Source organism: Electrophorus electricus, chromosome 3 (genome assembly GCF_041902795.1).
Source record: "Electrophorus electricus isolate QZ-2024a chromosome 3, ASM4190279v1, whole genome shotgun sequence".
In the NCBI taxonomy this organism is placed as follows: domain Eukaryota; kingdom Metazoa; phylum Chordata; class Actinopteri; order Gymnotiformes; family Gymnotidae; genus Electrophorus; species Electrophorus electricus.
This window is the reverse complement of record NC_137499.1, coordinates 825,795-835,000: the sequence shown is the minus strand read 5'-3', so window position 1 is coordinate 835,000 and position 9,206 is coordinate 825,795. Positions and strand designations below refer to the sequence as shown.

The 9,206-nt window shown below is 44.5% G+C and overlaps 1 protein-coding gene and 1 long non-coding RNA gene across 2 annotated transcripts in view; one reads left to right on the top strand and one right to left on the bottom strand.

Annotated features, from left to right (window-relative positions):
• Nucleotides 1–2,201, bottom strand: part of ric3a (RIC3 acetylcholine receptor chaperone a) — a 15,698-nt gene extending 13,497 nt beyond the window's left edge. Inside the window, exon 1 of the mRNA XM_081711692.1 lies at nt 2,050–2,201. The gene's annotated coding sequence lies outside the window, so the exon portion shown is untranslated. The remainder of the gene's footprint in view (nt 1–2,049) is intronic.
• The window catches only part of LOC145657110 (uncharacterized), a 16,529-nt gene extending 8,953 nt beyond the window's left edge, over nt 1–7,576 (top strand). Inside the window, exons 2-3 of the long non-coding RNA XR_014122960.1 lie at nt 7,051–7,154; nt 7,460–7,576. This is a non-coding gene — a long non-coding RNA (uncharacterized LOC145657110). The remainder of the gene's footprint in view (nt 1–7,050; nt 7,155–7,459) is intronic.
• The last annotated feature ends 1,630 nt before the right edge of the window (nt 7,577–9,206 follow it).

The following is a 9,206-nucleotide window of genomic DNA, read 5'->3' as shown; positions in this document are numbered from 1 at the left end:
TAGCAATAAAATTACTGCTATAAGAGGAAGCACAGCAGTCAGTTGTCTCTCCTCACAACATGGTGTGAGAAAAGCACAGCTTCCAGCTTCTGATCTCAGATCAGTGGTCATATAATTCCTAAAACCCTTCAGGCTGCTCTCTTCAGTCTACACACTGATGTTTTAATGCTCTCAGCATATACCAGCATATACCAGATATACCAGATACTGGTCACCGGACGTGAGACACAGAGCAGCTATATTTGAATGTAGACTCCTTTTCTGTGAATGTCAAAAATTACACACAAAATGTGTGACAGTGACCTCTGTGATTGCTTTATTTAGTCTGGATTTCTGCAGCACACACTTATCTTAAGAGTCTGGGTGCTAATTTACAGTGACTCCAGAATGGTACAGCCAGAGTCCATACAGAGCACTGCACTGCACTGCACCATGAGAACAGAACTACACTGCAGTGCACCATGAGAACAGAGAACTACACTACACTGCACTATGAGAACAGAGCACTGCACTGCACTGCACTATGAGAACAGAGCACTGCACTGCACTGCACCATGAGAACAGAGCACTGCACTGCACTGCACCATGAGAATGGAGCTTAAGAACTGAATTTAGACTTTTTTTGTCTTTAAATGCCTTCCTCATGTTGCCCCGCTCTGCCTTAGTGATGTGTCTGTTAGATAATTTCCTGCTAGCTCACTGGTTATCAAACTTCTCATACCAGAATCTTCAATGCAGAGGGGGAAGTCAACTTTTTATTACCATAGAAGCATATTTGAGCATAATCTACATGAAAACATAAGAGTAATTTGTATAAAATGATCTACATTAATTATAATTCTCTCATTTATTGTTTTTTATATGTCTTTTTTTTATAGTAAATATAGTGTGACATCACCTGATGTGGTATGCACATGCCTTGTCTGATCACCAGTACGTCGTCCTCACTGGTGCGGTAACTAACATGTGGCTGTTCTGGAGATGTTGGGGCAGTGGTGGGTGTGTCGGGGGCTTGACACACAGCTAGCACCACGCAGTCCCCGCACACCCCCCACACAGCACCACGCAGTCCCCGCACAGCCCCCGCACAGCCCCACACAGCACCACACAGCCCCACACAGCCCCTACACAGCCCCAGACAGCCCCCACACAGCCCCCACACAGTGAGCCCCGCACACCCCCCACACAGCCCCACACAGTGAGCCCCGCACAGCCCCACACAGCACCACGCAGCCCCCGCACACCCCCCACACAGCCCCCACACAGCCCCCACACAGCCCCACACAGCCGCCACACAGCCCCACACAGCAAGCCCCACGCAGCCCCCACGCAGCCCCCGAGCTGCCCATGGAACCCTACCAGAAGAGCCTCTTTCTAAAGCTGCAAACAAGCGAGGGCCGTTGTCCACAACGGCTTTCTAAAGTGTATAGCCTGTACCTCGAACACCCTTAACCAGCGCTAATAGGAGATAATTATTAGTGCTCCAGAGAGAGAGAGAGAGAGAGAGAGAGAGAGAGAGAGAGAAAGGGAGAGAGAAAGAAAGCTTCTTTTCTGAATTATTAACAAGTTAACTTTGTAGTGGAGGCACTTTATCCCCGAGGACAAACAACCCAAATGTTTGCAAAATATAATTAATCCGAGGCATCTTTAAATGTCACTGCAGCCTGTGCCATGTTTCAAATTGTTCTGCATCAACAGAATTTAACGAGATGGGGAAGGAATCCGTTCCCTGCATGCATGTGATAAGCCCCACGTACAGTGGAGTACTTTCATTGATTGCCAAAATAAAGCATTTTGTATGCAAATGGGGGAATGGAGTGGCTAAGCTGATTCAGGCTCACGGACACCAAATAATGGCCTTTACAATTAATACGCGCACATGCTTACCATTGAACATTTCATCTCCTTTTTAATGGTTCTGAAACATTTACACATGCAACCCCCCCCCCCCCCAAAAAAAAAACAGTCTGAGAGAGAGGACAAGAAAGAATGAATGTGTGGTGTTCCAATGGCTTCGTATGAAAGGCAGCAAACAGATGCAGAACTCACCTCCATCACTTCCAGCCCTGCTTGTCCTGCACATTTTGGATTAACTGATAATCTTTGAACATGGAGGGGCATCTTGGAGCCCCCTGAGGGATGAGCTCAGGTGTGGGGGCTGGCGTCAGGCTGGGGAGACGGCGAGGCGGTGTTGTTTAAATGTAATGTGCTTGTTTTTGCACTTGTAAACACACTTGTCTTTGATTGTGTGATAGCACTGTGCTCTTTGGGTACAGCAGGTCTGTCTTCTGCATCCTTGCTGAAGTATTGTTTGATATGCAGAGAGAATCGTGGCTTTTAGCGTAACTACTCTCTGTGTCCTCTCCTTTAACCTGTTTCTCACTGACAACATATTTCAGCATTCACATCGTTTTGCCCCTATTAAACCCTTTTTATATACTGTTAGTTATGTTAATCTAATAGTTCAATAGTTTGATTCTCTGTATATGTTGATACTGTTACATCTTGTACAGATTCTCCTTCTCAAATATCCTGTCATGGCTGCAGTAGAGTACGCAGACATGTGCTCATATATTCTCATTACTTAAAAGAGGCTGATTGGTGCAGAAGTCAACTGATGGCAAAGATTTATTGTGGAGTTTGTGGAAATGGAACTATAGAATTAGTGGACTCAAGGTATTTGGTCTGTGTAATGAGACCAAGCTAAACTCTCCAACACTCTCCAAGTGTCTGCTGATGTGGGGGACGTAAAGTCTCCTGTGGTGACAGGCTGCATAACGGTGTGGTGTTAAGCACCATGTTAAGGGCCTGTCTGTGTGGTGTTAAGGGCCTGTCTGTGTGGTGTTAAGGGCCTGTCTGTGTGGTGTTAAGGGCCTGCCTGTGTGGTGTTAAGGGCCTGTCTGTGTGGTGTTAAGGGCCTGTCTGTGTGTGGCCTTGTACCTTGTACCTTGGACCAGTCAGATGTCCTGTGTGCTGGGCTCTGTGGCTGCTGTGTGGCGAGAGATGTCATGATGTCAGGAGAAGACTACGTCAGCGGTATCTTAATAGATGTGGACATGCTGCACAATCATGTTCGAGGTTTAAGCTCTGCAAGAACAGAAATGTTAGAGCGGTCGGGTCCTCCAGGAGGCCCCACGATCATCTGCTTTCCTTTCATTCTTTTTTTTTTTTGTCATGGAGCATTTTTGAATTTCGTGCCATTTTCCACATCTGCTGTCCGCTTTACACATCAAAGCAGAGACAGGAGGGCAGCGGCTCTTCATCCTGACACCCTTGTGCTGGAGAGAAAAAGCAAGCCAGTGTCTTTCTGACCTTTGTCGAGAGTTTAACCCTCTTTTCCGCCCAGTTCTGATATTGATTGTATTTTGCCGAGTGCTTTTCAGAAGTGCTCGGCGCCTGTGGTCACCCACTCCTCGGTTCTCTCCTTCTCTCTGTTCTTAGAGAAGAGGGATGACACTGCAGCCGATTCTAATCGTTTAATTTTCATCGTTATTCTTTGTGCTGGTCAAAATCAAAGAAAACCATCTGTCCCTTTCACAGGCAGTCAACAAAGTCCCATGCAGGCAGTCTCTGTGTAGAGCGGCTCTGGGCGATCGTCCTGACGCATTCCTCTGATATCCACCTACTCCTTCTGAAGCGTTTGTTGACCTTCAGGACCTTGTCTTCTCCAGGAACCTCACGAGACTCAAGGGCAGTCTCAAAAGTGTTGACAGCAACATCTGAGGCTAAATGAGAGGGCTCAGCCTCTCCACACCAGCAGGGAGGGCAGTGTGTGTGTGTGTGTGTGTGCAGGGGATGGGGCTTGCTGGCAATGGAGCTGACCTCCTGATAGCCAGAGTGGGCTCTGAAGAAGAGCAGAATCACCCTCTACTACCTTGGCTTGAATTTGTGCTTGAGAAGTGTTTAACTTTCTCAAATCCCAATTGCACTCAGCAGGAGGGGGTCTCCTCGTCCTTCCCCACAGCTCTTCAGACTGCTTCTGAGTCTATAGTGTCCATTTGTGTGTGTGTGTGTGTGTGTGTGTGTGTGTGTGTGTGAGAGAGAGAGAGAGAGAGAGAGAGAGAGAGAGAGAGAGAGAGAGAGAGCATTAGTGTGAATGTCTTTGGTTGGTTAGAGAGCAATGAAAATGATTGTATATCAACTCTGCAGCAACACACACAGCTGCTCACATTCACGTGAGCAGAGGCAGCAAGAGAGTGACTGTAAACAACCATAGATGTCCTAATACTGAGAGTGACTGAATACCACCATAGACATCCTAATACTGAGAGTGACTGAATACCACCATAGACATCCTAATACTGAGAGTGATTGAATACCACCATAGACATCCTAATACTGAGAGTGACTGAATACCACCATAGACATCCTAATACTGAGAGTGACTGAATACCACCATAGACATCCTAATACTGAGAGTGACTGAATACCACCATAGACATCCTAATACTGAGAGTGAATGAATAGCACCATAGATATCCTAATACTGCAAGTGACTGAGATTCCTACAGAGCTAAATCCATGTGAGGAGTGAGTTTATGTCCAACAGCCATGCTAATGAACTGTAATAAATAGCAATAGTAGCAGCTGCAGTTTGAATGAAACCAGTCTAAGATGAAAACCTTTTTAAATTAGGTTAATTGTGAGAGTTTTACTGTCTGAAAAACAAGACCAACACAGCAGCGGTAACATCTGCTGTGCGTACTGGAGCTCAACCTCCAGAATTACAGACGTGCAGGTTCAGATCTTTGCTGGACCTTCAGTATACTATGCTGAATATTACATATCTAAGATGTGATAGAAATATGGCATAACCTGAATGTTAGCTCTTTTGTGTGGAGGTGCCAGGCAGAACTGTTCTTCCGTGTTTCTTAACATAAGCACTTCTGCCAGGATTGAAACAGGACTGTTACAGTGTGAAACGAAAAGAATGCCAAAGTGATTCTAGCGCAAGCTTTTTCCAGCAAGTGGAGGTCACGCCATGAAACATGCCTCCCCCCCCCCCACTGGGAAGCTCCTGGATAAATATGGACTTTGCAGCTGTTCTCTGGTTGCCGAGAGAAATAAACACATTGTGTGGCCGGGACAGAAATATTTCTCCCATATCTCATTTCTAAAGGCATTGCAGGCATTTCGATTTCTCTGGCAACGGCTTCACTGGTCACTGGCACGTCCGTCAGCTATATGACGCTGTTTTCTTATTTTATTTCACTAAGCTGTCTGGGCAAGAGGTTGAAGAGAAATCTCGGCTAAGTCCCTCACCTTCCATGTAACTGTTCGAGACATTCTCTGTCATGATAAACAAGGCAAAATTGAATTTTTACAAGCGACTAAAAAAGATAATGCAGTTTGCAATAATCTTGCTTCGCAAGGTGAATGGTGTCAATAAACTGGCATGTTTAGAACAAAATACTGCTGCTTTTATCTGAAAAATCCATAAAGTCTTCACTTCAAGTAGAGAAAAAGGCAGCCTTTGTTACTTTTATGTTTCAGGGGTTTTGGGTTGTTTTTTTTTGCAAAAGGCCAGACCCCATTCCAGGTGGAAAGACATGCCCTCTTAGGAGTGTTATTTATTTTGGAGATTTTTTATACAGGATATAACAGAAGATGGCAGATTTAATAAGAAACGAGTGTCCTGCTTAATCTTATGGAGGTGCAGCAGAACAGCAGGAATCTCAGGAGGGAGACAAAATGTGCATTTGATTATGTATCTATTTTTGTTTTGTTTTTTTGCTTTTTGGATTGACAGTAAATAAGAACGTTGCAATGAACCCCTCCTCTCTAAGATTTAAAATCTGCAGGTTATCTATGTGGCTGAAAAGATTTTAATAAAAAGGCCTATTTCCATTATAAATATATATATATATATATATATATATATATATATATATATATATATATATATATATATATACACACATATACATATACATATATACACATATACATATATACATATACATATATACATATATCGGTACAACACAGGGTATTTAAAAAAGCTACAAATTATTGTCTTCATGGTAGTGAGTTGTTACTGTATGAAGTGTATGAATTGCCACTGTTTAATTAAATTCATATTTTAATGTTGCTTCACAAATCTGTATTCTGTGCAAAGCTAGAGTCACAGAAATAGTTATTTATTAACCATGAAGCGTTATAGTAGCAGAGCGTCACCCCGTCCTGTGCCCTAACACCATCAAAATGACCCAAAACACACACCATGAAATAAAAAGAAAATAAATAGGTTGACTAATGTTTCTCAAGACATAGAATCTATTAGAAAGTGAAAGACATTAATGCTCTTAGTCACTAGGTGGAATATTATGGCGGAGTGACAGATTTCAAGCTGGGTAGTCTTGCTGTGCGCAGTAGTGTGACTCTGTTATGTTAAAGACTGCAAACGTTGGACCGGGCCCTAGAAATCGATGTCTTGAAAATCCATCAGTAATGAAATTCTCAATACATTCATGCATTTGCCAGACACTCTTATCCGGAGTGACTCACAAGTTGAATCATATTACAGCATTATTACAGAGGTACACAAATGTAGTGTTAAGAGTCTTGCCCAATGACTCTTACTGGTGTGGCATGGTTCCATGGTCACCCATGGGAGGTGTGGTATTGTTAACCACTATACTTAACCAACCACCCAACCACCTAACAGACAGACGTCACAGAACTGCTCTACGGGTCCAGTAACGTCTGTTAGTCAACTGCTATACTGTAATGTCATGTGTGTTCATTTGCTAGGGTTCTGTCGACCTTTTGCCCAGCGGGTCAGCGTCTCTCTATCATTAAGCTCACACGAGGGCCTCCAGCTGTGTTTCTTCAAGTGCTGCAAATCTTTGCGCAGCTTAATAAGTGCAGGAGACATCAAGGTCCCTGTGAGTTCATCTCACCTTCATCACATGCATTCATCACAGATTGGTTATCTGCTGCCAGTTTTTGAGGATATCAGGTTTTTTTCTCATTCCCCCCACCCCCCTCCCTGCACCCCACCTTTAATTGGGGATTACATCATAAAAGTAACTTTCTTTATGCTGGCAGTGAGACTTCTGAGCTCGACAAGGAGCGAGTCTGATCTAAAGGACCTGCTGGTGCCAGACACACAGATGAAACAGACTGGGGCGATACCACCAAGTGAGAACAAGGTGAGCAGCTCACTCCCAGCGTGTCTCATGACACAGATCATACGTGAAGACGTGGCCGTAGGAGGAGTGTGGAATGTGTAGGGCTTTGCTCCCACATTCCTAGTCTTGTTTCTTTGGTCCTTTTTAACATTTTGTCATCTGGATTTCACCCATCATAGGTGATGTTTGAAACATACGACATACATGAAAAATACATGTGACCATTTTCCTGCCCTTGTAATGTTGATAATAATAATAATAATAATAATCAACAACAACAACAACAACAACATTTTTATTTATCCAAATCCTTTCTCTTGCTTAAGGTGTCGCTCTATATGAAAATCAACAAAATCAACAGACAGGAGACAGGAGGAGGAATAAGAACTGGGAAAAAGAAGCAGCGTTTAAAGGTGACCTTTAACCCTGGAAATGGAGCTGGGGTCAAAGCACGCGTCGTCTGGTAAGTAAGGAGAAGCACTTTTGTCCTGAATGCCGTACATGAGAGGTAGTCGACTCCGTTTAATCCGACTCTGCTCCTGTTTCTGCGATGTCATCTTCAGAATATCCAGCAGGAGGAGAAGCCACAGGAGAGGTCACACAAAGGTCACACAACTCTTTGGCGTGACAACCTTGCTTTTTCTGCTGCCCCCCCGACTCCCTATCTGAGAGGTTCTGTTGTTGTGTTATGAGTGACCTTTTGGTGAACATCTGGAATTTGGTTGGCTGAAGGGAAGTCAGACTTTCATCTGCTAAAGGCCTTTAGAGCAGTTAGCCAGAATAGAGCACCTGCACACAAACTCACTGCATATACACACACTCAGTGCACATACACAGTCACTGCACCTGCACACACTCACTGCATATACACACACGCACTGCACCAGCGCGCACACACACACACACACACACACACACACACACACACACACACACACACACACACACACACACACACACACACACACACACACACACACACACACTCACTCTACCTGTGGAACAAAGCACCACACAGGTCTGCAGTCAGTGCACTGTCTTGCCTGTACAGACAAACCCTGCTGTCTCTCTGCCAAAGTGCCTGAGAGTTATTATCCTTGATGCTTTTTTTGGACGGTTGGGGCTGACGGGGCCCAAGCACCGACACAAGTTATCTGTGACCTGTAGAGAAAGCTCCACCCCACCCCCGAAACAGTGGTGCAGAGAATCAATCTTCACCTCTCCTTCCTTGCCTTGAGTACTCGCAGAGCAAACAAACAGGGCCTAAACAATACGATATATACCACATATCAATTACACTAAATGCCTTGGTATCTATACTTCACTGTCTCAGGCGCGCGGCGGTTACGAGGCTCGCACTCTGTGGTGAGCTGATAATGGTTCGGTTTTGTTCTCCGACATCTGGAGTACTGATAAGGTTCGCCTGCGTGTGCCTGATAATCGGAGCTGGCAACAGAAAAACCGGGTGTTAAACACTTCCTTGGCCCATGAAAAGGTTCCATTAAGTCCACTGACCCCAATTGAATATTAATGAGCTAATTAACAGATTTATTGTTCTGTGCAATTTCTGGAGGGGGCTATTATTATTTTTTTTTCAAGTGCTATTATTTTTTCTAATTATTTTTTGCACTTTGTATAATTGAATCTTTGTAGCTGCCAGGATCCTGAGCGTGTCTTGGCAGTGAGGGAAAGAATTTGGCTCACACCTTTCTCTCTCTCTCTCTCTCTCTCTCTCTCTCTCTCTCTCTCTGTCTCCCTTCTTCTTCTCCTCCATGTGCTTTTCTCTCCCTTGACAACAAAAGCTGAGAGGTGCTAGGTGTTTTTTTTTTGCGTTTTCTGTGGCGGTGTGTTTGTAATTAGGATTTTTCCCCCTGCCCCACTATCTTGCCATCCTCTACGAGGGCCAAGCCCTGCGAATTTCACGTTTTAAAGGGTCTCCGGTTTCTCGGCGTGGAAACGTACAGGGTGAGGTGTTGGATTACAAAACAGCAATCAGTGGGGTTACAGTTGGCTGCGTCACTTGGAGGGTCTGGCAGAGGCTTTAAATGAGTAGTAACAGCTGCAGCTGTTAGA